Source organism: Protopterus annectens, chromosome 16.part0 (assembly GCF_019279795.1).
Source record: "Protopterus annectens isolate FY-2018-M chromosome 16.part0, PAN1.0, whole genome shotgun sequence".
NCBI lineage: Eukaryota > Metazoa > Chordata > Ceratodontiformes > Protopteridae > Protopterus > Protopterus annectens.
The window spans coordinates 132927008-132954879 of record NC_056750.1 but is presented as its reverse complement, the minus strand read 5'-3'; the positions used below and the strand labels follow the sequence as shown (position 1 = coordinate 132954879).

The window sequence follows — 27872 nt, the reverse complement described above, 5'->3', positions numbered from 1 at the left end:
ACAGAAAGAAAGGGTAGAGGAAGAAAAACATATTTCAGATTGAACTCTGAGCAAGATGGTGCAGCTACAGGAGACAAGGAAAAGAAATGAAGAAACTGAAGCAGTAGTAGATAAAAGATGTTATATAGAGTACTGAAACAATAACGGAAAGAAATGTCGAAGTACAGATGCAAAACAGTATGAAATACTAAGCAGTGATAAGGGTGAACAATGGCATACAGAAACAGGTGAAGAAAATGAGCAGGAGAATGTAAAATCCATTGGGAAGGAGAAAAAGAAAAACAAAAATTGAAACCATATAGGAAGCAAAAAAGGAAAAAGATACTGGGAGTAATTTAATAAAGCCTATATGGTGTACGGTGCTTTTTACAATGTAAGCATTGCCCCGCACTGCTTACATGAAAGTGAACTGGTTTTAGACTTAGTAAACACTGCTGAGTGGCACACATGTGGCACCAACACGGGAAGTTCTGTGGCATTCAAGTCACTTCATAAGCAGGTGAATATCATGCATATGAGTCAGGTAGAGAGATCCAGCAAGCAGATAGGTCTTCAGACCCTGTGCCAGTGTCCGTAGTGTACATGAAAGAATTCCATGCACACGGGTGTAGACAGAAAAAACAGGCTGTAAAAATGTAGATATATGGACAGGAATGGCATACCACATACAGATACGAGTGAAACTATCCTCTTGTGTGTCTGAAAAATTAAAGGAAATAAGTTAAATTAATTTTATGTTTTTAATAATCTGGGCATGTTTGCATGGCATGCTGCAGTGTGCAAACATGCTTTATAAAAAATTAAAAAAAAAATTTGGAAAAAAACAAAATTAATATTATGTGACAGAAATGTATTACAGGACCTTGCATGGAGTATCTACAATTGTGCATTCTTGTTGTTGCTAACGTGGTAGGGCTAGGAAGTGTGCAGTTTCCAGGCTGTGAGCATGGATCCCTATACAAATGGTGTGGAGTTACTGATTAGCATAAAATTGTAATTGTGTTCACATATCCCCTTCATGTAGGCAGAGAACCATGTTGGTGTTTGCAGAAGAGGTACCTGACTTCAGGGGAGGGTGTGTCCAATGATTTCTATGCTTATTTCAGCTTAGCTGCACCTGTTTGCATGGTGCGCCACCGTGCCAAGCATGTCCTTTCAGGGGAGTGTGTGCACTAACTTCTAAGCTTTGTTTAGCTAAGGGGAGTGTGTTTCCGCATGTTTGCGAGGCGTTCCACTATGCTGAGTGTGGAAGTCTGGGTGTGTGTGTGTGTGCACCAAGGGCTAAGCTTTGTTTACCTATGGGGCATGTGTTTGCTTGGTCTGCCACAGTGCTGAGTGCATCTAAAAGCCAATGACATATTAATTAGTTGTGACCCCTGTTTAACTTAAACTAGGGCCATTAAATGATATTACTGATATACCAGACAGGTGGCATGTATCACAGGTCACCCAATCACACAGTCAGCATCTACAGCAGAGCACTATAAAGTATGCATACAACCTACAATCTGATCCCCCCCCATACTCTGCACCATTGGAGTACAGACTTGGGAACTGTAACTGAGAAAATGCTATGGGCTGCTGCAGGTCTGCTACATCTGTATGTGCTAGATGCTGAAGTCAATGCTGCCGACAATAGGCCTAGATAGAGAAGGGGAAGAGTGTTCAGGGTCAGAGTAACCTTCCAGGGGCTACATGAGCTGGAGATTATAGAATGCTACAGGGTGGACAGGGACATACTACAAGAACTCACTGAACTCTTCCACCCTCAACTAAGACCCAGAGCCAACAGAGGGGAACCCATCCCAGTGGAAGCATAGAGCCCTTAGGATACTAGCTACAGAGACTTTCCAAAGACCAACTGGGGACATGATGGGGGTCTCACAGGCATCAGCATTTATTCAGGGTACTCCACCAGTTCCTGGATAACATGCTACAACATGCCAGTGAGCACATTTCTTTTCCCCTCACCCCTGAGGCAAGGGACAGCAATATGCAACACTTCTGCCATGTAGCACACTACCCTGAGGTACGCAGTGCCATAGATTGCACTCATGTACACATCAAGTCACCACCTGGTGAGGAGGGTAGAGTCTACATCAATTGCAAGGGGTACCACTCCATCAACTGCCAGGTTGTGTGCAATGCTCAGGGTGTGTGTGCTGGCAGCCCTGGCAGTTATCACGACTCCCATATCTGGCATGTATCACAGCTGTATCACATGTTTGGTAGGGGGGACATCCCACACAGCCATATACTGTGAGATGCTGGCTACAGCCTGGAACCATGGATGATGACACCCATCAGAAATGCACACACACCCACAAAAGAATGCCATAATGAGGCACATGCACAAACAAGTAACATCATAGACCATTGTTTGGGCTTCTAAAGTCATAGTTTTGGTGCCTTGATATATCTGGTGGAGCCCTGCAGTACTCTCCAGCCACATGTGCACATATGTTCACAATATGTGCCATGCTACACAATATGATCCTGCTGAAACAGCTGCGGCAGGATCAGCAAATGGAAGGGATACACAGCTCCCCCCACCATCAGTGCCTAGGTCACCACAGCCAGAGTCACAGGAGGGCTCGGAGGAGGAAACCCCTCATGATGTCCCTACAGGTAGACGTAGGCATGCCCAGTACACCCTGGCTTTTGCTAAGAGACAACACATGCTACATTCACTGACAACATAGGGCACTAGGGAATGACACCTTACTCCTACTCACATGCATATATTAAAATTGTTGATGCCAAGCAACCCACACAACCTGTACCTATCCATGTATTGGCTGTGTACTGTTTGCATCACACAGAATCAGCCCTGAACTACAGTCCTATCAACTGCTCCATTTGGAAGGTAAGTCTCTAACCTACACACTACTAGTAAGCATTACTATAATATGGTTTTCTACGTACAGACCTGCTGCATTTATGCAAGGAAATATAGTGGGCTAAATGGACAGAAGTAACATCCACATGGGACAACAGAAACACAATCCAATAGCATGTGTTCTCTAATAATTACTAGGTCTCATGTTTGGAATATTCACTACATCAACAAGGGAGATGTTAAACAGTGGGGGTCACATGATATTTGGACTACTGTCTATCCCAGCAGATCATGTGCTGTTGTTCCTCCCACCTCCAACACAGCAGTGTTCCCAAATAATTACTTTAACAGTAAGTTAGCAATGGTATATCACCAGACCAGGCAATCTCAGGGCTGTAACACAGAACTCGATCACATATTGTATGTCACACGTAAAGCAGGAATAACAACGTACATATATAAGCTGCTGATTGTGTGATGAATGACCCCTCTCTGTCTGGCAGCCTGTGTGGCTCAGTGGACTAGGGAAATTAGTATGGGTGATGGTGCTGATGGTTCTAATCTGGAAGTTGTCACATATTTTGCATGCGAGGTGTTATTATGTTGGTGTTCTTATAGACTGTCAGTCTGTGTGTGGGTAACATTATGAAAATCAGTCACATATTAAGTACAGCAGACATCTGGGGCATGCAGTGGATACTTTGAGTGATGTGCAGTACTGCAGAAACAGGGGCAGATGTCATTTTCGTAACACACAAAATCCAGGACTAGAGCACAGGTAGGTGTGGCCTGGAGTCACTTTATAAGTATTGACAGTCCCACTGGGCATGCCTATACAATTAGCTAAAATTAGCACAATTCCACTGCCCCTTCATCAAATTGACCTGCTATATATAGATATGTCTACACATACAGACATATATGTATATATAACTGTCTGTCACTATCTCTCTCACAAACATTGTATATCTATCTCTGTGTAGTATCAAATACATATATATATAATATATATATATATATATATATATATATATATATATATATATATATATATATATATATATATATATATATTTATTAAAGTGATACACAGATTCTCCCCATATATCTACATAAAACATATACATATCATACACACAAACACTCAGCTACAATTACATATAAATCCCTGTTATATACAAAAATATGTGTGTGGATGTCTGTATTGTCCTACATATCGAATAATGGTGAGTAAATCTGCTCTATCACACATCCATACTGTTGCTCAAAGGATCCAAACTAAGGGCACAGCAGTACATAATCCACTTACCTGCAGACACCTCTGCTTACTGGATGTCATTGCGTAGACAGACACAGGTAAGCAGGTGGTGTAATGTATAATGTTGACAATGCACGCATGGACAGGGCACATCATTCCTGCCCACAGGTTTGCCTATCTAAGTGCAAATAGCCACATATGGCCATACTGGTAACTTTACACAGGCAACCAGGATAATAACAGTTATCTCATTGCTAGCATACTAGATGTAGATAACAGTACAAAGCAATATCACTCTGCAGGCCACAGATGATGTTCAACACAAGCCTAGTTTGTGTAATGCTCAAGAATTGTGCCTGTAATCACATATACAACAGACTTAACCTGTGGCACATACGATAGATGCTGGGTGCTATAGTGTGTAAACTTAGGTAGGGGTTGTAATGTTACTCCAGGGTACTTGGTGCACATGCAAACACGTGTGTGTGTGTGTGTGTGTGTGTGTGTGTGTGTGTGTGTGTGTGTGTGTGTGTGTGCATGAGGTGTGTGTGTGTGTGTGTGTGTGTGTGTGTGTGTGTGTGTGTGTGTGTGTGTGTGTGTGTGTGTGTGTCTGTGTATCCCCCTGCAAAATAACTGACATGCTCTCATGGGGTATCCACATGCAATGGTTATGCACTTTACGGCCCTGTAACTTGCTTCTGGCTTCAAAACTGCCCTCTTCTACAAGGCCTGATGATGTTATCCAGCTTAAGACTACCAGCTGACAATACAGTATCAGATTTAAGCCAGGGTGCATATGACGTGTAAGACTAGATAGTAGGGGTCCTAATCTCACTCCAGGCTATTTTGTGTGTCCATATGGCATAAATATGATCCTTAGAAATAGATAGGGTGTTAAAGTATTTTATTTGTACTGTGTGATGTGACCCCCCCCCCTCCCCAAAGGATTGCTCTCAACAAGGCCTGCTGATGTCATCAAACATAATATGTGCAAAAAGATGAACAGAAGTATCCAACAAACTCTGGGAAGCACCAAATAAAAAAAGACTGAAGCCGTTTATTATGAAGCACTTTTCGTTGCTGTACTATGGCAACTTCATCAGATAGTTACACACAAATTGCCATTCAAGTTTAAATAGTAAACCAAATCACATGATTAACTGTCAGCTGTTTTTAAAAATGCATCACAGTTTGTTTAAAGTACAAAGACAGTAATAAAGTCAAAAAGTGTGAAATTTCTTTTACACTTTAACTTGAAATTAAACAAGGGTACATTGGTAAACCCACACATGTACCCAACAAAATTCCCATATCATATCAATTATTAAAAATAAAAAAATTTTTTTTTAAAACTATTAATCGAGTTAACCCCTCATTGTAAACATCAGTATATTTAAATCACCTATACATTAATATACAACTTCCCTACGTATTGTTAAAATCTATGATACAAGTTCAATGTGCAAGACTCAAATATATGTGTGTGCCTGACACATCATGCTGTCATGATATATATAAATATGTAAATGACAGCTTTGATTACAAGTTGCTTATGTGAAACAAAGTCGCACTCCATATGTAATTTCTCAAATGTTTACCATTATGAAGTGTCTCATTTAAACACATGTTGTGTGATTCCAAGAGCACTGTGTTAAACAAAGCGTATTAAGTTAATCAAAAAAGTGTATATACATAATGTTATACCAAAAGTATAATGTACAATATAAAATATATTGCCAAAAAGTACCACTGTTCACCAATTCAATGACAATGTAACTTATCTTTTTAAACTTCTGAGTTTCAGTAAACAAGCTATATTACAAGTGTCATTAAGTCCAGGACTTGAAAATGCATTAAGCCTAATTTGCCATGCTAGTTCTTGTTCCTCAAGTTATAAATTAAAAGGACCACCTCTAGGGTCAATATTTACTTGATCAATCACTTTAAATAAAAAATTATGATTTTCATTCAATACTAGATGTCTTGCTAAAGGATTATCACTTTTATTAGTCTCGATGGCATAGGTATGTTCATAAACTCTTTCACGGAGCCTACGCTCAGTCTTCCCTACATAGAAGACTGAGCAAAATTGACACCTAGCAACATAAACAACTTGTTTAGAGTTGCAGTGAAATTTATGTTTCAACCTAAATTCCCTCCCATTGATACAGAATGTTTCACCCACTTCCATGAATTTACACATTCTACAACAGCCACATGTAACCATACCTATTTGTTTAGTTAAACATAATGTTGCCTGCCTTTCAAGGAGGTTTTTAAGACTGAGACCTTTTCTAAACACCAGTTTAGGAAGCTCTCCGAATTTATTAATCAAGAGCTTGTCGTTAGTTATAAACTCCCAGTTTTTGTACAGGATAAATCTAACTGTGTCACTATCCCTACTAAAAGTAGTGATAAAACTGGTCTTGAAATTATTGTCCCTTTCTATGACTAGTACTTGTTCCAAAATGGGGTTCTGGGTAACTCTAGACCCCAAGTCTGGTACATGATCAGCATTGTTGTATGATATCCTTCTCCTTAAAATGGGCTCAATCAAACCAGTTTGTCTCTTGTAAGTGACCTCGGTGACTAAAGACTGTACTAAACAAGCAGGTTTGACCTTATGCAATTAATCATAAAACATTACACATTTCAAATTCATATTCTTACTAATGATGTTTCCACTTTGAATGTGGACATTACTACTAACGTAGACTTTTTAAGATATAAATTTGATTATGAAAGATGCTTTAAGAGTATTGACCAATTGCTGAAGAGATTCAAGTTTAACAAACTTAAAGAAATGAATAGAGACAGGACAGCTTATGACAACGGCAGTGCATATCCTAAACCACCTTCCGCACAAGTAGCAACAGTTTGTAACACCAACATTTCACCTCAACAACAGGGCAATGATCACAATGTTGTGAATAATATAGACATTACAGGATAAGACCCTGACTCTTGTACAGTGAGATGAAGTGAACGTATACGAAGTTATAACAATAATCAAACTGTGACTGACCAACAGGATGTGAATGGGTGAAGTGTAGTGAATTTTCAGACCACAAATTTTCAGAGTACCAGCCGCACAGGGGCTATTCTGAAGAAACAATATAATTGGAATCAAAAGAACAAACACTGCAACAGCAAGTACAAAAGATAGCAAGTGAAGGTCTCTCTACAGTAAACATTGTTACTAATTCAACAGGGGACTTTAACATTTATTCTTCTATGAGGATTGATCCAGTTCTTACAAATTTACTTGCTAGGGGCAACACTTTTGTCCCAAGTAGATCTTCAAACTTGGTTCAATTAATAATAGACCTAAAACTATTTGTCAGGAAGCTTAACCTGACTGTGCTCTTTGGTAATACTGGAAACATCAACCAAGAACGGAGGGTCTCTAGCACATTTAATCCTCCTTTACACCCAACACTTATACTTTTTGAACATGTTTGAGTTAGACTTTAGACACTTTTCTAACTCTTCTAGGCATCGTACATATAATATGAAACCTAATGTTACTTTAGATGAGCAATTAATGTTGCAACTAAGATCGTCCCAAGTGAGGGTAGTTAAACCTGACAAAGGTGGGGGAGTGGCTGTATTTGACCAGGTTGACTACAACCAAAGAATGCAATCTCTGTTAATTAGTGAAGCATACTCAAAAGCCTCACTTAATGAAGTCAACACATCATACAGCCACATAAAATGATATTTCAATGACGTATTCATTGAATCAATAATTGACATTGATACCTTTAATTATATGTCTACACCTTGGCCTAGAATTCCCGTCATGTTTGGTACCCCCAAAGTGCACAAAGACTTAGTCGATCCACCTATGAGACCCCTAATAGATGGGAGAGGTTCAATCACATATCCATGTGCTAAGGTAGTAGATACCATTTTAAAAAAATACCTTAAGACTGAACCTCAGATTTGTAGAGATTCCTGGTCATTTTTACAAAAGATAAACAATCTTGACTTTAATTGAGAGTATAATTTTCTCACCATTGACGTCAAGGACCTCTACACTTTAATTCCACACCTGGATGGGGTCAAATGGGTTAGTCTTATGTTAAAATCCAAAAATGCACCAGTTCAGGAGATACACACTGTTGAAATTTTATTAGATATTATTCATACGAACAATTATTTCACCTTCAATAATGAGTTTTATTTACAAAGGCTTGGGGTAGCTATAGGTTCATCCTGTGGTGCCAGTTTTGCCAATTTAGTTATGGCATACTGGGAAAAAGAATTTATTTTTAAGAACACTGACCACAGGGTGAATCTCATTTTCTACACACGCTTTTTGGATGACATTTTTGTCATTTTTCGTGGAAATGAACATCAGGCGCAGATGTTTGTGACCTATTTAAACTCCACCACAGAGTTTCTTAGGTTTACATCTAATTTTAACACAGTGAGTATAGAATACTTAGACATTAAATTGTTCAAAGATATTACCAACAACAGATACGTGTCAAGAGTGTACAGGAAAGACACGTATTGTAATTCTTTCCTTCACTATTCAAGCTGTCACCCATTCCATCAAAAACGCTCCATAGTGAAGGGTCAACTCATCATAGCTGCTAAGATGGTTACATTAGAGTCTGATTTTAGTGACAAATGTGTATTATTGAGTAACATGTTCCAACAGTGGGGATACCCTGCTTGTTTAGTACAGTCTTTAGTCACCGAGGTCACTTACAAGAGACAAGCTGGTTTGATTGAGCCCATTTTAAGGAGAAGAATTTCATACAACAATACTGATCATGTACCAGACTTGGGGTCTAGAGTTACCCAGAACCCCATTTTGGAACAAGTACTAGTCATAGAAAGGGACAATAATTTCAAGACCAGTTTTATCACTACTTTTAGTAGGGATAGTGACACAGTTAGATGTATCCTGTACAAAAACTGAGAGTTTATAACTAACAACAAGCTCCTGATTAATAAATTCGGAGAGCTTCCTAAACTGGTGTTTAGAAAATGTCTCAACATTAAAAAACTCCTTGAAAGGAAGGCAACACCATGTTTAACTAAACAAATAGGTATGGTTACATGTCGCTGTTGTAGAATGTGTAAATTCATGGAAGTGGGTAAAACATTCTGTATCAATGGGAGGAAATTTAGGTTGAAACATAAATTTCACTGCAACTCTAAACAAGTTGTTTATGTTGCTAGGTGTCAATTTTGCTCAGTCTTCTATGTAGGGAAGACTGAGCGTAGGCTCCGTGAAAGAGTTTATGAACATACCTATGCCATCAAGACTAATAAAAGTGATAATCCTTTAGCAAGACATTTAGTATTGAATAAAAATCATAAATTGTTATTTAAAGTGATTGATCAAGTAAATATTGACCCTAGAGGTGGTCCTTTTAATTTATTACTTGAGGAACGAGAACTAGCATGGCAAATTAGGCTTAATGCATTTTCAAGCCCTGGACTTAATGACACTTGTAATATAGCTTGTTTATTGAAACTCAGAAGGTTAAAAAGATAAGTTACATTGTCATTGAATTGGTGAACGGTGGTACTTTTTGGCAATATATTTTATATTGTATATTGTACATTATACTTTTGGTATAACATTATATATATCCACTTTTTTGATTAACTTAATACACTTTGTTTAACACAGTGCTCTTGGAATCACACAACATGTGTTTAAATGAGACACTTCATAATGGTAAACATTTGAGAAATTACATATGGAGTGCGACTTTGTTTCACATAAGCAACTTGTAATCAAAGCTGTCATTTACATATTTATATATATCATGACAGCATGATGTGTAAAGCACACACATATATTTGAGTCTTGCACATTGAACTTGTATCATAGATTTTAACAATACGTAGGGAAGTTGTATATTAATGTATAGGTGACTTAAATATACTGATGTTTGCAATGAGAGGTTAACTCGATTAACAGTTTTACAACATTTTTTTTTTATTTTTAATAATTGATATGATGCGGGAATTTTGTTGGGTACATTTGTGGGTTTACCAATGTACCCTCGTTTAATTTTAAGTTAAAGTGTAAAAGAAATTTCACACTTTTTGACTTTATTACTGTCTTTGTACTTTAAACAAACTGTGATGCATTTTTAAAAACAGCTGACAGTTAATCATGTGATTTGGTTTACTATTTAAACTTGAATGGCAATTTGTGTGTAACTATCTGATGAAGTTGCCGTAGTACGGCAACGGAAAGCGCTTCATAATAAACTGCTTCAGTCTTTTTTTATTTGGTGCTTCCCAGAGTCTGTTGGATACTTCTGTTCATCTTTTTGCACAAGTTTTGTTTTTTACTTTAGTTTGTATCAAGCATAATATGTCCTAAACTGATAGTACTAGCAGACATGAGGTGTATTGCATGCATGTACTGTGATCTGTAGTGTGTACCATTACACAGGTAAATGCTCTCATTTACATACAGCCAACTTGCACTATCTCTGTGCTTTGGCATGTTCTGAATGCAGTGATTGGAAGGGTGCTAGCCTCAATGTAGCCATGTTTGTGTTTGAGCCTGTTAAGAGCATCTTACATAATGTTATGGTACCATAGGACATTTGAACTTTACTAGCATAACACCCATACAGCCCTCACAATCATAGACATCCTTATATCTGTAGTTATAGGATCGGCACATATTGCCCCAGATAAAGAGGGTCACAGGCAGATGCCCTGTGTTGAGATTACAGTTGCCCAGCCAGTCACACAGATGGCATGTGCTAAGGTGCACTGAGGAGCTCTGTGCACCATTAGGCAGGGTTCTGTTTCAAGGGTGTGTTTAAGTCTGCTAGACAAATCTCTCCCACAAGCATGTAGTACTAACATCACATACAAGGTTAATGTCCTTACAGTGAGTTATCCATCTTCTATGCCTCCTACAGATAGAAACATATGCAATCAAGCAGGGTCACACACTGCCCTGTATGCAAGGCACAGATCACCTCTGAGTACTCTATATACCACAGACAACAATGGCACTCAATGCAAATGATCCCTATTGAACACATACTAAATATGTGAAGTGTCCTTATGAGGAGCCATACTGTTGTGTTCAATTGCCAGTACTGCTTGTAAAGGTACATCAACAAATGGCCTTTGCACTCAGATATTGGCATGCTGAGGGAAGAGTACTTGGAGGGTATGAGTATGTCACTTACAGGTGACTGTGGCCTCAGATATGCCATATGATTCCTGCTATACCACTATAGAGACAGGGTGATCTGAGGCACATTAGGTGTAAGCCTGTGTGGCCAGGTCTGTGTGCCCAGTTTGTTCACCCTGGATATGTACATTACATGCTGCGAGTGATGTGCTACTTACCAGGTACATAGGTCTAACTTATGGAAATGACACTACTTATATATTTGAATGGAGTTTATGGCCATTAGTATGTCAACAGGCATGTGTTCACAATACCTTCTTGCAGGATAGTGGCACACCACAGAGACTCTATGAGTGCTCATAATTTTACAGCACCCTGTTGAGCACTGCTGCTTACAGATCAGCTATTGGAGGCGGATGTCCATAAGTTGTATATGTTTGCCATCAATGGGCCACTTAGTGACACCTACAATGATAGTATCATGGATGCCTAAGTGAGTGCTTTGTAAATGTTGTTTGAGTGGGGGATATAGACAGATGGCATGGCTCAGTATAGGGGGTTGTACATCTTGATGTACCCTCACCCAGGTCCTTGGTAACTTCCTCGGAAATGTCCACCATGTGCAACAGTCATGCTCCCCATCACACATCCAAACTGTGTACAGTCAACTGTGTGTAAACCACATATATGTGTGCTAATCAGCTCCATGATGATTGCCCCTATGGGCATACAGATATGGATACTTAGACAAAGAAGTGTATAGTTATCCTGGTCAGTGGATGCACCACCTCTGTACATGGGTATAACAGTTGTCTACTCAGCTAGTGTGCAGCCAGTGGTGTCAGTATGACTGCAAGGGTTTCCCAATGGTGTTAGTAATCCTTGTCAGATCACATGTGGGATGCAGCCTGGAATGTTAGCATGTGCAATAGATGCTGTGTATCTTCCAGTGAGAGGCCAGTTACAAACTGCTCTGTGCATATGGAAGTTGTGGGACAGGTTGCAGGAATGTCATGTGTCATGGAGACAAGGGAGTGTAGTTGACGCGGACAGTGTGGGAGTACAGGTTAGGTATGAGTACAGACCCATCATATATGGCATCATGACGTATGAGGTCACCCACAATCTGGGACTGTCCTTTGAGGTTACACATGTAACTACATTGTGCTTTGTGGTTCTTCTTTGTGTGAGTGGCTACTTTTGTCACTTACTGAGTCTACACAACATCACAACACTATGTGCTTCTTTTAGCTGAGGAGGTAATGCCTCCATGTTGGGGGGGGGCACCCTCACCTCAACTCACACAACACTGTCCACCCATTACTGTACAGCCTGCTAATGGCAGCTGTCCACCAATCAGATTTGCCGAGCCATGATGTGCCTGTGTCCCTCCTATCATGTACAGTCAAGTTCATGAAGTTGTAATGCTGCTGATATAATGCATGGGTGTAGAGCTCTGCATAATTCCCTGTCCCATCTAACTGGGGCAGTGCAGTCATGCTATGTCAACCATCCCACAGGAGGTAATAAATGGCTTTCTTAACATATAAGTCTGTATTGTCTGTAAGGGACAGGTATGTGCTGGTAGTTCTAAGGAGTCTGATCTGTGGCCAGATCCCACCAGGGAGGACCTCACATTCGGGGGGCTGTACTGGTCACCCATATTGGTAAATGCGATACAGTACATTGGTTCCTCATGTAAGGATGTCACGGCATTGCTGCAGGGCATTGTAGGTAAGGACCTGGACCATCCTTTGGGCAAGTGAGCCGCAGCATGACTAAACAACACAGTGTGTACATATTACATTTTCCTAATGTGTTTGCCTGTGCTCTGTACAGACACCTTGCATGAGTCTCTTCTTGCAACATGCTGGAAGTAACTGCAGTATGTACTTGCACAGAGGACAACTAGCTTGTAGTGCCAAGCAGTGTCCCCAGATCTCTAAGTCATGTCATCTGAAATGCCATGATAGGAGTTAGCATGGATATGAGACTAACACTGTCATACACCTACTGACACTGGACCAAACACTGCTACTTTTGCTCAAGGCATGCCTACCGACTGTAACTGGCAGAGCCCATTGAGTGTTACACCATGTAATGGATGTTCGGACATATGCCTCACTCCACCAACCATGGCCTGACAAGATGTATGACAATATTAGGCCAGCAGGCCTTGCTGAAACTGTGTACATCATGTACAGAGTATTATGTCAGCTAGTGGAGAGGCAAGTGTCTGACAGTCATACTCTGGGAAGATAGCATTGGGAGGCCTATTCTGCAATGATGCCAGTCACTGGTGGAGTTCACCATCTTCCATTATTGGCATACCCTGTCTACCTATTTCCTCTCTGCAGTCTAAACCAGTATTAGTGACCTCTGACTGAGTACATTAGCAGGTTACTGCATATTGGGACTGTCACAGAATCCCATGTTATCCAGGATGGCCTAAGACACAGTCAGTTGTTCTCTGAGCCACTGACAAAGACTAAATGCTAACAACTGCACAATACTATCCTGTGAGAAATCATCCACCCCTGAAAAACATTGTAGAGTCTGCACACAGAACACAGTTGAGCCATTACATATGGAGTTATGGACACAGACAGTAATGTAGCATTTCACTTTCACTGGTTGCTAAGATGTGGGGATGCATTCATTGTTGTACAACCTATACCAACAGTTTGGGATGTAAATCCTACACTGTCACTGTTACACTGAATGTGGCAGTCATCACACTTATCATTGTGTGGAATGGCACCCCTGCTATGTCACTATACAGGCATATGCTACAACTGTAGCAGCCACACAGGTTCCATGGTACACCAATACACAGTGTAGATAACATGTCCTATGGAGTCCATGTCATGACTGTACATGTGTAGACTGTCTCCTAAATGCTTTGGAGGGGATGTGTACTGCTCCATACGAGGGGGTGTCAGATCCCAATGTGTAGCTCCTGCATATCCATGACAGGACTAACACATGTCTCACCTGTTCTACATGCCTGCAACATTACCCTACAAGAAACACCCCCCCCCATGCATGTGAAGTGCACATCTGCTGTGACACACATCATGTGCAGTTTATACAATGGGATTCAGAACATGACAATCATAAATGGTGTCAGGCAACTGTCTGTACTGGACACATGATATTTGTATATGGGTCATCGACATCACCACAGCTTGTAGATGTTTGAGTTCCCCAAACCCTGGTGACACTTATCAAGGGTAGCAGACCTGTTCACAGATTATGGATGCATGAGTACGCCGAATGCCACCATTGTCTTTGTTAGCCTGTTATACACATATGAACCTATGCAGCCATGCACTTATAGTGCTGTATCTTGCTGAAAACATATTTCTGTTGTGCTGACATGCCATCCTGTGCTGCTTTATTGCCACTGTGTATCCATAAGTTATCCCAACAGACTCCTGAAACAGAAACAGGTCCATGACACACCTGTCATCATGTAACTACACAGCCATTACAACATCATACAACATAAGGTACACAGACGTATGTGGCACACTCATAACAAATATCAGCACACAGTATCTGTCATTAACCACTACAAGTGGCATGGCAAAACAACACTGGATTACACAAGTACATGTTAACTAATATAGTCACCCTGTGCAGCAGACAAATAGCTTAATTCCCCTGCATCAATGGCAAGGATGACAAGGATCTGGCACAGGTATCAGCACTTGCACAGGGTATTGTGGGGGGAGGTGCAGGAAGCCTAGGCTGACACAAATGGTTGACAGTATGTGTGTGAGTCAGAAAGGGAAGCAGGTAAGATAGACCACTTGCCGTGTCTGTCTGTAGGTAGCCTGCATTTGATAGTGGTGTGTGAATGTGTGTGTGTACACAATCAAGCTCAGTGTTAGCCACACATGTGTGTATGTTGGACAGCTTTGGACTATATATGGTAAAGTTGACAGTTCACTGTCTCCGACCCTGAACCTGGGAACTGGCTCTGCCAGGAGTTGCACTGTCACCTCCATGCCTAAGGTCAGAAGTGGTGCTACTACCTGATGGTGACTGCTGTCTGCTGTGACCATGTAACCCATGGGAATGCCCAGGACCATGAGCCCATGGCCTGCCATGTTGTGGTATGGACAGCACACTCCCCTCTATAGTACTGGATGTACTGCCACTATGGGAGCATGATTGTGCATGGCCATATGGATTCTCAGCAGATGGGGTTGCTGATCTACATCTATAAGTCCGATGTTCAACTCCAACCACATGTTCCAGCACAGGCAATGTGCAGTCCAAGACAGAAACTGCCTCAGCGCACCTTCTGTCTACTGCATCGGTGAACCAATCCGGGGTATCCCCAGTGTGGTAGAGGCAGTCATAGATGGCAAACTGTGCTGCATCCATAACCCTAAGCATACATCTGGTGTTCTGTTCAGAATATGCCTGTGCCTTCATGATGGCACGAAACATGCAGCGAGTGACCCGTGATGTGACACCTCCAACAGGTGGTGGAAGGACAGCAGGCCTCCTACAAGCACCCATGTCAATCCATCTGTGTGAGACCTCACCAGCTCTCTGGCTATGGCCAGTGTCTACAGTCTCTGCAGCCATTGTTGCCACACTTTCCTGTTCAATTTCCCCACCCTCTGACTGTCCAATATCTGAGGCCTCCGGGGACTGGGCATGTGTGGGCATACTGACTGTGGGTGGTGACAATGAGGGCAGAAGAGGGATGTCAACCTTGGGGGCAGATTCAGCCCCCAAAAACCCTACCTGTACCACACTATGGTCACCATCATCATCAGAGTCTGAGGAGACACTGATATCAGATTGTGTAGGGGACAGACACTAACCCCTCCCAGTCACCTGTGATAAGAAAGGAAAAAGCAGTGCATTAATACCTGCACTACTATGCTCTGCAGTACTATGTTGTCATATATGTAAGACTCTATACACTGTTGTCACTATAACAGGCCTGTTGAAAACCCAACCTCATATAGTAGGACCTGAAGAAAGTACTCTCCCCACTAACAGCTGTAGTTACTTGTAAATAAACTCTCATTACACTGCAGTCTCATTAGCAGCAGTGAAGTACACTGTTGACATTAGTGTAGACTCTGCAGAGTTGACACATATGACACCCTGTACTGTCCTGACAATACTGTCACATCTATCACTGTGATCACACCTACAAGGCATAGGTATGAGTCTAACATGTGTAAAGTCAGACAATATGTGTGCATTTGGCAATAAAGCCAACAGTACAGCAATGCAGGCAGCAGGCCTGGGATGACATTCTAGGGATTACAATGATGTAAACATACATCACTAACAAAACATTGTCATGCTTACCAGGAGCAGGAGCACAGGCTTATGCGATACCTGATGGACCTGTGAAAAGTTGAGGGAGAGGTTATGTCAGTACCACCACAACATGGTAATACATCCATATATCCCACATTTACAGTAGTTACTGTGTTAATTGTTATGGTGGTCAAAATCTGAGCATGACAGTCAAACTGCAGTTAATCCCCCCACCAAAAAAAAAACGACAGACCTGACACCCACCTAAGACTATGTATGCCCTGACACAATGAATGCTACAGTATTACATTGCTGATCAACCTGAGCTTACCTGCATGTTCCTCTGCCATTGATACTATGGCACCCACATCCACAATGTAGGGTGTGATGGATGGCTGGGAACTGTTGTGTGTGCCTAGGAATTCCTCTGTGGCTGAGAGTGGTTGTTCTGCTGCAGGCCATCCAACGGTGGTGCCACAGTCCCTGGCTACATCTGCCACTCTTCTGCATCCAGTATTGATCATGTCCATTGCATTGTGTCGAACCAGCTCATATGTCTCTTCTCCTGACTTGTGGCATTGACATCACGGACAAGCTCAGTCCACAATGCCTCCTGCTGTTCCCTGTTGTGCCTCCCAGTGGACAGTAGGACTTCATGGTGCTGATGCAGCCCTTCCAGTATCAACTCATTCTCTGCATCTGTGAAAGCTGCATGGTGTCATGCATACAGGTTTCCTGAAAGACAACAACATGGGAACACATGTCAGGATCACATATGTGGAAGTACACTATGTAGAGATACAGCAAGGACAGAATGGCTGGCAATATCCATTGCTTGATCACACATGTCATATTCCAGAGTGTGCAAACATATTAAGCATGTGGATACAACTAGAATACTATCAATAGTCAGGTATTTCCATGTGTACCATGACAGATACTGCTGTACGATCACACGGATGACACTGGAGTCTATTGTAGTGTGTCCCCAAGGCCAACCCCCTGATAATATGTCAAAACAACTGTGTCAAGCAAAGAGCAGTATGGGATTACATTCGCTATAAAGAGGGAGTACCATGAGCTCAGTGTGCCACACTGACAATATACATTCCTCCTTTGAGGTATTGCACATCCTCTGTATGTGTAGCAAATGTGGCAATCATTGACATGTTATTATCACAGTTCTAAGAATAGTTTATTGCTGTGATCCTATGTCCCATAAGTATATTCACACATCTGCATCCAGAAGTAAACAAAATGGTTACATACCTGATGCAGTGCAGTACACCTCTGTTGAAATGTGCTGATAGTTAATATTTTGCATATGTGTGTTCTGTGTGAGGAAATTTTCATACAGACTGGTTCCCCACAGCCAGCTGCTTGCCTTTTTAACAAGCTTCTCATCAGCAGGTGATTACCTCTTAACCAATGTGTGGTTCTAAAATGCTAATTGCAGCCAACACAGCTGATCTACTATCATCAGCCAGTCACATGCAACCACAGTACAATATATAAGGCCTTCATGTAGAATAGGAGCCCTTTCTGACATGTTGTGCTGGACATTAGTGGGGTGAGGAGACTACTTATTCGCAGGGGATAGGTCTGTAGCAGCAACTTTTACATAGGGGTGGGTGTTCTACAGGCTGCAGCTGCTACTGCAGGTAATAGCATAGGCAGAGAGTGTGAACACTTTGGCGTACAACAAGCTGTAGGAGTAACTGTGGGAGCTGTGTCAGCCTTGTTGTATAGGTAGAGCCAGAGTGAGGCTACTCTTTCCAGTCCAGTTAAGGCATGTGCTTAAGGTAAGTGTGTTAGGCAACAGTATTACTAACAGAGTACTAGGCCACATGTTTGTTGTGTCCTTGAGCAACATGGGGGATAAATATAACAATACTATAATTCCACTGCTACACACCACTGGATTTGAACCCAGGACTGTGTGTGGTAAAATGTACTGCTTGTAAGGAATTTAACAGACTGAGATACTGAGTCACTGCTACAGCAGACATATTTTCAAGATATATGTGCACACATAAAGGCTGTGACAAACATTTTGTACATCCATCAGTATGTGCATGGCTTTATATGGATTTATTTCTGAACCAGGGTCCCAGTTGAACACATATTTTGCCATTAATGCCTTAGGAGGTGTCTTTCTATGTGTTGCTGATAAAAGAGCACATTTACCTGCTTTCACAGGTCTGAATTACATCCATTATTATGTCTTTGGCTTTCTAGTGCTGTACTATTGCACCAGAGTCCAAATCCAGTTTGAGCAATGCGGCATGCACCTCTGCTGAAACACTCTTAATGATTATAACTGGCAATTACTATGTTTTGTTTAAACCACCTGCTTTAATTAAGACTTGTGTGGCGTGGCAGGTTAATGCAGTTGCCTGCAGGTGCAATGGTCTTGGGTCTGAAATATGGGACAGGTGTTTACTTGTAAGTGTGTATTACAATTTTAAAAACACATGTATTCAAGAAAAATGGGGAGATACGAAAGTGGTGAAATGCAGTGCAAGCAGGAGAAAAACATAGTGAAAGGCAGGTAGGGATGTGCAGGAAGCATGTAAGAAAGTACCATAGCTATCTATTTCTTTAAGAGCAACAACTGTGAACTTTGACATAATTTGTACATGACTGAACCCTCACCCTCAGAAAGAGGGGTGAGGACAACATAACAGCATTGTCAAGCCAATTGGACCAAATTACATGTGTAAACTGGACATGTGTGCGAAATGGAGAGCTATGTATGGGATGATGGGATGAAATTGTTTTTGGGACAGGTGCTCATTTTAATTTTTTTTTAAGGTGAGAGTGGAATGTTGGGAAAGAGACATAGGTACATGTGGGAGAGGTAAGTTGGGTAGGCGAGGATGCATTTCCAGAGAAACAAGACAAACAAGACAGCAGACAGGGCCAGTGTGTGATACATGAGGGGGGTGAACACCTTGGATAGGAAGGATGTTGTGGAATCTAATTCCCATGTGCCTCTACAAGGCAGCAGCATGACTCACACCCCACCCATGGGACTGTCTGCACTGTTGTGTCACTGTCCCAGGGGTGGTAGTGGTGGAGGCTGGGGACCAGGGTGAGGCTGCTCCACCAGGTTAGCCAGCATTTCCTCAACCCAGCACAGATAGCAATCAAAGCCATGGTAGACTGTCCTGCACATCAAAACTGGCAGCTCAGCCAGGGTGACAACTCCCCCCACACCACTACCAGAGGGGGGCCCATCCCCATCCTGTGGGGCAGTACTACCCAACACCGAAGGTAGTGCAGGGACAGCAGAAGGGGCACCACTGGTCTAGGTCCCAGATGTGCTTGGACCCAGTACCACAGCCAGATGAGGCAAGGTAGGCGGATCAGCCAGAACCAGCCTACCTTGACTCGCTGTGGTAAATGAGGTATAGCAATAAGTTAAGGTTAGTAATAACCAAATCATTGTTAGTATTAACAGAATGGGACATCATATTTATCAATCCAAGTACATATTAATGTATATTATGTGTAACACAACATTAAGTAACAAGTAACATAACAGTCAGTATATTAACAGCATGCCAGTAAGAATTAAATCATAAGACCAATAAAACAGTTTAACAAAATATGTTAATATTGAATCATAATAAACCATAACAATAATAAATCACATTTTAAAAATATATAGTTAAACAAAATATGTTAATATTAAATCATAATAATAAATAAATGGAGATAAGTGGTGGAGAGAGAGAGAGAGAGAGACATTCTATTACAGACAATGCAGACGATATCCCTGAAAACACTGATAATAAATAATGTACAGATATGTAAGTTTTGAGTACAGTGACTGCAATTCTCCTACAGCTGATGCAGCATGTACATACCTCTCAAGCTGTCAATGTAGGCCAGTGTGGGTCAAGCAATAACAAATGCAGGTACACAACTACACAGAACACTTGCACATACTGTGGACTTAAATAACTACCAAGGTGTTCTGTAAGCAGATTTGGTAATACGTTGCATTCCAAGTAATCATTTTTCTGGTAATCCTGTGACAGATGGATTAGGCAGTTTTAATTACATTATGAGAAATTGTGACATTTCAGAGGCATGTTTGTTTACAATAGATAAACTACACATCTTTCGTGCCTAAGTTGGCAGGCAAAAGAATAGAACCCAATAGCTGTGACTGCAGGGAACATCTGTAAAAAATGTAACAACTGACTGCAGCAACTTAGTACAGACATGCAAGGAATACAGCCATACTGGAAATATTTAGACAGATTTATTTAGGAATCAGCAATGCTGCTTAACACTTTATTGGTATTGCTGATAAGTATCTGTGAAATGTAAACACAATCATATCTGCTCATAACATGGTGACCTCAATCATATACCTTTTGTTCCTGGAGCAGGAGAAAATGACGGCATTATATGAATTAATTTGTTTTGCCTTCTAGAACTATTACAGTGTTATACTTGACTTCAGTGACTGTAGAACACACATGCCTGGAATACAGCCATACTCCAGTTATTAAAAAAAGATTTCTTTATGAATCAACAATGCTGCTTAACACTTTATTGGTATTGCTGATAAATGTCTGTGAAGTCCACACAATATTTACCCATAGAGTGGGCTACCTCACCCATATACCTTTATTACCTATAGTAGGAGGAACAGAGAGTATTATGTAACTGATATTAGCATGGATACAGTGTTACACTTGACTGCAGCAAACTTACCATAGACAAGCAATGCATACAGCTCTACTGCAATGATTATAACAACACAATCCTGCTGTACACCATTTTGCTTACTGTTATTGGTATTGTTTATTGTTTATTATACCATGACCCCCTATTAATATTCCAAAACGTGCACGCTGATTGGTCAGCCTGCATGTTGTAAATCGACTTATACTAATGGAAAAAGGTCTGGTTGCCCGGACTTTTTCCATTAGTATAAGTCTTTGTTTACACACTGTCTCGCTATGTTAAAGGAGTTTAACATAGCGAGACAGGTTTAAAAAAAGCAACGGAGATCTCCGTTGCTTTTTTAAAGCTGTCTCGCTATGTTAAACTCCTTTAACATAGCGAGATAGTGTGTAAAAAGCAACGGAGATCTTGCTTTCTCCGTTGCTTTTTTTAAAACTGTCGCTATGTTAAATGGGTTTAACATAGCGAGACAGCTTTAAAATAAGCAACGGAGATCTCCATTGCTTATTTTAAAGCTGTCTCGCTATGTTAAACCCATTTACCATAGTGAAACAGTTTGTAAAAAGCAACAGAGATCTTGCTTTCTCCGTTGCTTTTTTTTTAAAACCTGTCTCGTTATGTTAAATGGGTTTAACATAGCGAAACAGTAAAAAGCAACGGAGATCTCCATTGCTTTTTAGCTGTCTCGCTATGTTAAACCCATTTAACATAGTAATAAAAAGCAACGGAGATCTTGCATTCTCCGTTGCTTTTGCCCACAGCTCTGATGTACTGCATAGGCATACGCATGGGCAGTACATCAGAACTGCTGCAGAATACCAGACAGCTGCGGAAGGGCAGCAAGGAGGCATTATATAATGCCATTATTTAAGAAAAGTAATTTTTTTTTTCTGAAATAATGTCATTGTATAATAGCAATAACCCACTTCTGGGTGTGGGTAATGTTGGATTTACCCACGGTTGGCTTTGTTTGGCCACTCGGGCTTTGCCCTCGTGACCAAACCACGCCAACCGTGGGTAAATCCAGCATTACCCACACCCAGGCGTGGGTTATTGCTATATTGCAATACAGTTGTTATTGTTCATTTATTGTACTAGAGCTCTAATTGCCCATTTATTGCACTAGAGTTCTACTTCCCATTTATTGCACTACAGTTTTTATTGTGTATATGTTATTGTAGTAAATGCTTTACTCTTTCTTACTGTACTACAGTTAGCATAATAAATCCATACTTATCACACTCACTGCACAACTTGGCCAGCTGCCCAGCATAGGACTCAACATTGCGAGCCCTCTCAACTGCAGCTGTTGGAAAAGAAGCACACATTATACATACCAGTTTTGCAGACGTTCAGCTTGCAGTTTGATAAAACAGTGGAAAACATACTTACATATTTATAGGGCATTCCCAGCGTGTGCCTCTTGGACCTGTGTCCAAGGTTCCCCTCTTTCTCCTCTTCACATCATCATAATTGTGATGACACTGCTAACCAGTGTGGGAGATATCAGTAGCACTGGTAAGTTCCCTGGCCAACCGGTTCCAGGCCTCCGCCTTACATTCTGAGCCCTGCAAACCACCCTGCATTAGCCTGGGTTCATATTTTGTACCAGGAGCCCAACAAAGACCCTGGACTCCTGAATACCCATCTCCACGCCTGAAGGTGTGCGACTTCACCAGCACCTCCAACCATATCAACAGATGTTTAGACTCTAAGGAATGGTGCAGAATTCCCACCTATTGGCCTTAATATAGGCTGTTTTCTCACCCTTACACATTATTGAGCAACATTCTAAAAAGTGCCACATTGCTTAGCTTTGAGCAAACCAGCCAAGCAGAGCTAAAAGCAAGAAAACATGCACGACTGAGGTTTTAGCTAAGCTTAGCTCCGGACAAATAGCAGTAGCAGTTAGCATGTGTAAGCAGTGGTCAGCATGGCACAGTAGTGTCATATTTCACAAATTTGTTTTTAAAATTAAACATATATAATAAATTAAATTACAGACATTTTATGATTGCTACAGACTTGACCTCAGGACCTACTAAGCATTAGGCTATAGCTCTAGCCATTTAGCTACTTAGATATTAAAAAAATTAATTTACCTTCACATATACCTGTAGTAACCAGGCTACCTGTTAGTGTTGCTAAGCACCATGCTGTGCTGTGAAACCAGGCCTAAACAGATGCAGAAATAAACAATTAAACCCAACACCGCAGGTAGTGCAGGGACAGCAGACGGGGCACCAGTGGTCTAGGTCCCAGATGTGCTGGGACCCAGTGCCACAGCCAGATGAGGCAAGGTAAGCAGATCAGCCAGAACCAGCCTACCTTAACTTGCTGTGGTAAATGAGGTATAGCAATAAGTTAAGGTTAGTAATAACCAAACCATTGTTAGTATTAACAGAATGGAACATCATATTTATCAATCCAAGTACATATTAACTTATATTATGTATAACACAATATTAAGTAACAAGTAACATAACAGTCAGTATATTAACAGCATGCCAGTAAGAATTAAACCATAAGACCAATAAAACAGTTAGTTTAACAAAATATGTTAATATTTAATCATAATAATAAATAAATGGAGATAAGTGGTGGAGAGAGAGAGAGAGAGACATTCTATTACAGACAATGCAGACTGTATCCCTGAAAACACTGATAATAAATACTGTACAGATATGTAAGTTTTGAGTACAGTGACTGCAATTCTCCTACAGCTGATGCAGCATGTACATACCTCTCAAGCTGTCAATGTAGGCCAGTGTGGTCAAGCAATAACAAATGCAGGTACACAACTACACAGAACACTTTCACATAATGTGGACTTAAATAACTACCAAGGTGTTCTGTAAGCAGATTTGGTAATACGTTGCATTCCAAGTAATCATTTTTCTGGTAATCCTGTGACAGATGGATTAGGCAGTTTTAATTACATTATGAGAAATTGTGATATTTGAATGGCATGTTTGTTTACAATAGATAAACTAGACATCTGTTGTGCCTAAGTTGGCAGACAAAAGAATAGAACCCAATAGCTGTGACTGCAGGGAACATCTGTAAAAATGTAACAACTGACTGCAGCAACTTAGTACAGACATGCAAGGAATACAGCCATACTGGAAATATTTAGACAGATTTATTTAGGAATCAGCAATGCTGCTTAACACTTTATTGGTATTGCTGATAAGTATCTGTGAAATGTAAACACAATCATATCTGCTCATAACATGGCGACCTCAATCATATACCTTTTGTTCCTGGAGCAGGATAAAATGACAGCATTATATGAATTAATTTGTTTTGCATTCTAGAACTATTACAGTGTTATACTTGACTGCAGTGACTGTGGAACACACATGCCTGGAATACAGCCATACTCCAGTTATTAAAAAAGATTTCTTTATGAATCAACAATGCTGCTTAACACTTTATTGGTATTGCTGATAAATGTCTGTGAAGTCCACATAATATTTGCCCATAGAGTGGGCTACCTCACCCATATACCTTTATTACCTATAGTAGGAGAAACAGAGAGTATTATGTGACTGATATTAGCCTGGAGACAGTGTTACACTTGACTGCAGCAACCTTACCATAGACAAGCAATGCATACAGCTCTACTGCAATGATTATAACAACACAATCCTGCTGTACACCATTTTGCTTACTGTTATTGGTATTGTTTATTGTTTATTGCAATACAGTTGTTATTGTTCATTTATTGTACTACAGCTCTAATTGCCCATTTATTGCACTACAGTTTTTATTGTGTATATGTTATTGCAGTAAATGCTTTACTCTTTCTTACTGTACTACAGTTAGCATAATAAATCCATGCTTATCACACTCACTGCACAACTTGGCCAGGTGCCCAGCATAGGACTCAACATTGCGAGCCCTCTCAACTGCAGCTGTTGGAAAAGAAGCACACATTATACATACCAGTTTTGCAGACATTCAGCTTGCAGTTTGATAAAACAGTGGAAGACATACTTACATATTTATGGGGCATTGCCAGCTTGTGCCTCTTGGACCCATGTCCAAGGTTCCCCTCTTTCTCCTCTTCACATCATCATAATTGTGATGACACAGCTAACCAGTGTGGGAGATATCAGTAGCACTGGTAAGTTCCCTGGCCAACCAGTCCCAGGCCTCCACCTTACATTCTGATCCCTGCAAACCACCCTGCATTAGCCTGGGTTCATATTTTGCACCAGGAGCCCAACAAAGACCCTGGACTCCTGAACACCCATCTCCACGCCTGAAGGTGTGCGACTTTACCAGCACCTCCTACCATATCAACAGATGTTTAGACTCCAAGGAATGGTGCAGAATTCCCACCTATTGGCCTTAATATAGGCCGTTTTCCCACCCTTACACATTATTGAGCAACATTCTAAAAAGTGCCACATTGCTTAGCTTCGAGCAAACCAGCCAAACAGAGCTAAGCAGCAAGAAAACGCGCACAACTGAAGTTTTAGCTAAGCTTAGCTCCGCACAAATAGCAGTAGCCGTTAGCATGTTTAAGCAGTGGTCAGCATGGCACAGCAGTGTCATATTTCACAACTTTGTTTTTAAAATTAAACATGTATAATAAATTAAATTACAGACATTTTATGATTGCTACAGACTTGACCTCAGGACCTACTAAGCATTAGGCTATAGCTCTAGCCATTGAGCTACTTCGATATTATGAAAACTAGTTTACCTTCACTTATACTACCAGGCTACCTGTTAGTGTTGCTAAGCACCATGCTGTGCTGTGAAACCATGCCTAAACAGACACAGAAATAAACAATTAAAGGAAAACTCCACCTTCTCATACAGTTTAACTCAATTGCTGGGTTTCTTTTCTCCCTACAGTATGGTTCCAGGATTTTGTATGTACCAGAAACCTGCTTGCACTTATTAAAACTGTTATTTCCTTGCATTGGAGTCAAAGGAAGGGAAAACTCACTTACTTTTTTTTTAAACTCAACTTCTCACATACTTTGCAGAGAAATGTGTCTCCACCTGCATGACATATCATAGAGAGAGTTAAATCTGTAGTTTACCCTGTCAGGTACTGCTGTCAGTCTTAGATGGGCAATTAATCCTGCTAATGTCAGGAACACAGCAGCTGATATAGAAAAGGAGAGAACACCATGGAACTGTTTCCACTGTTTTACTGCAGAGGGGAGGAGAACTTAACACTCCTCTTTTATAGCAATACAAAACAATTAGATCAGTCAGGGGTTTAAAGGCAATTGTCAACTCTTCTGACAAATTTACATAAGCAGCAACACAGCATCAAACTGCTACGTTTTAAATGTTATTTATAATAGTAGTAAATGTAACCACAGTGGAATGAAGCACAGTGTCCTTACTCATATGCAAATGACTCTGCGATATAAAAAATGAACAAGCAGCCTTTAATTAGGTTAGCGCTTTCACCACTACTCAAGTGGCTTCTTCAGACCATACAAAACAGACAATAAAATGCATTTCATATATACTCACTATTTCTGAGCATATCCACAGGTGCCTGTAATCATCACTTGCAACAACAGAGTAAAACCTTTTCATAAAACGTAATCACGTATCTATGTGACTACGACAACGACAACAATTTTTAAAGCAACATATTACACTTTAAAATTCAACAGTTAGATATATCATCTGTCATCCAATTTCATATATAGTTTAAACTCTAAACACATTTTTTAATAAAACAATCCAGCACCTTAGAACAGCACGTCTAGCAGCCATCATGCAGCCCTCAGAGTTAATAAACTTGCTCAACATTTAAAATCAAAACATTACATCGTACACTTAATTCATATGTACTAAAGTAAGCATTCTAAGGAAATGTCATGGCACATAATGTGTGCGAAACTACTAGCATCTAAATAGTGTATCACTAAAGTGCCCCAACAATGTCATCATATATAATCCTCTTTAGTTGGTGATGAGCACCTCATTGCTCTCATACTTCATTCCACCAACTAACATGCCCACAGTCACATAAATCAAAATGTGAAACATAAGCAACATGTATATACAAATAAGATATATGTAAAAGCTTATAACATGGGAACATATCCCCCAAGATTGGAAAACCACTCACAAATTGTGAGTATAGCGTCACCAAAATAAGATATTGTATAAGCCTAAGTTGTGGTTGAAAAGGGTCCTGGAACCAGTTCACTTTCCTGGTTACCAAAGTATAAGTAAATATGAAACAGAAAAAAGGAAGTGGAACATGACAGACATAATTGAGGAACAAGTAAAGCACATTTTAAGTCTGCATCATTAATGAGAGAGAAAAATCCTCCCACTGAAAGCATTGGGAATTAGCAGACAGACTAAGTTTAGAGTCCTACTACTTGTCACTTGTAAATGTACAGAAAGGATTATTTACTGTAGTGAGAGTTTTCACACCTGAACATGAGAGTTTGGGGGAGAGTTTATCAAGTTTGTTAGGACTACAAAAGGCTCCTCTTACAAAAGTAGCTAACAGCTATTTATAGCATAGAACAAGCTCTGGCAGACACATAAATGAGCTCAGTTAGGTAAACATAGAAGCAGCTCTGTTACAGAAAGTGTGTTTAAATGACAGTGCTTCACAGTCCTGCCATTATATTTTAATGGCATGAGAA

At 40.5% G+C, this 27872-nt stretch overlaps 1 protein-coding gene across 1 annotated transcript in view; it reads right to left on the bottom strand.

Annotated features, from left to right (window-relative positions):
• Nucleotides 1–27872, bottom strand: part of LOC122790893 (immunoglobulin lambda-1 light chain-like) — a 260967-nt gene that overhangs the window by 14299 nt on the left and 218796 nt on the right. The gene's annotated exons all lie outside the window — the stretch shown is intronic.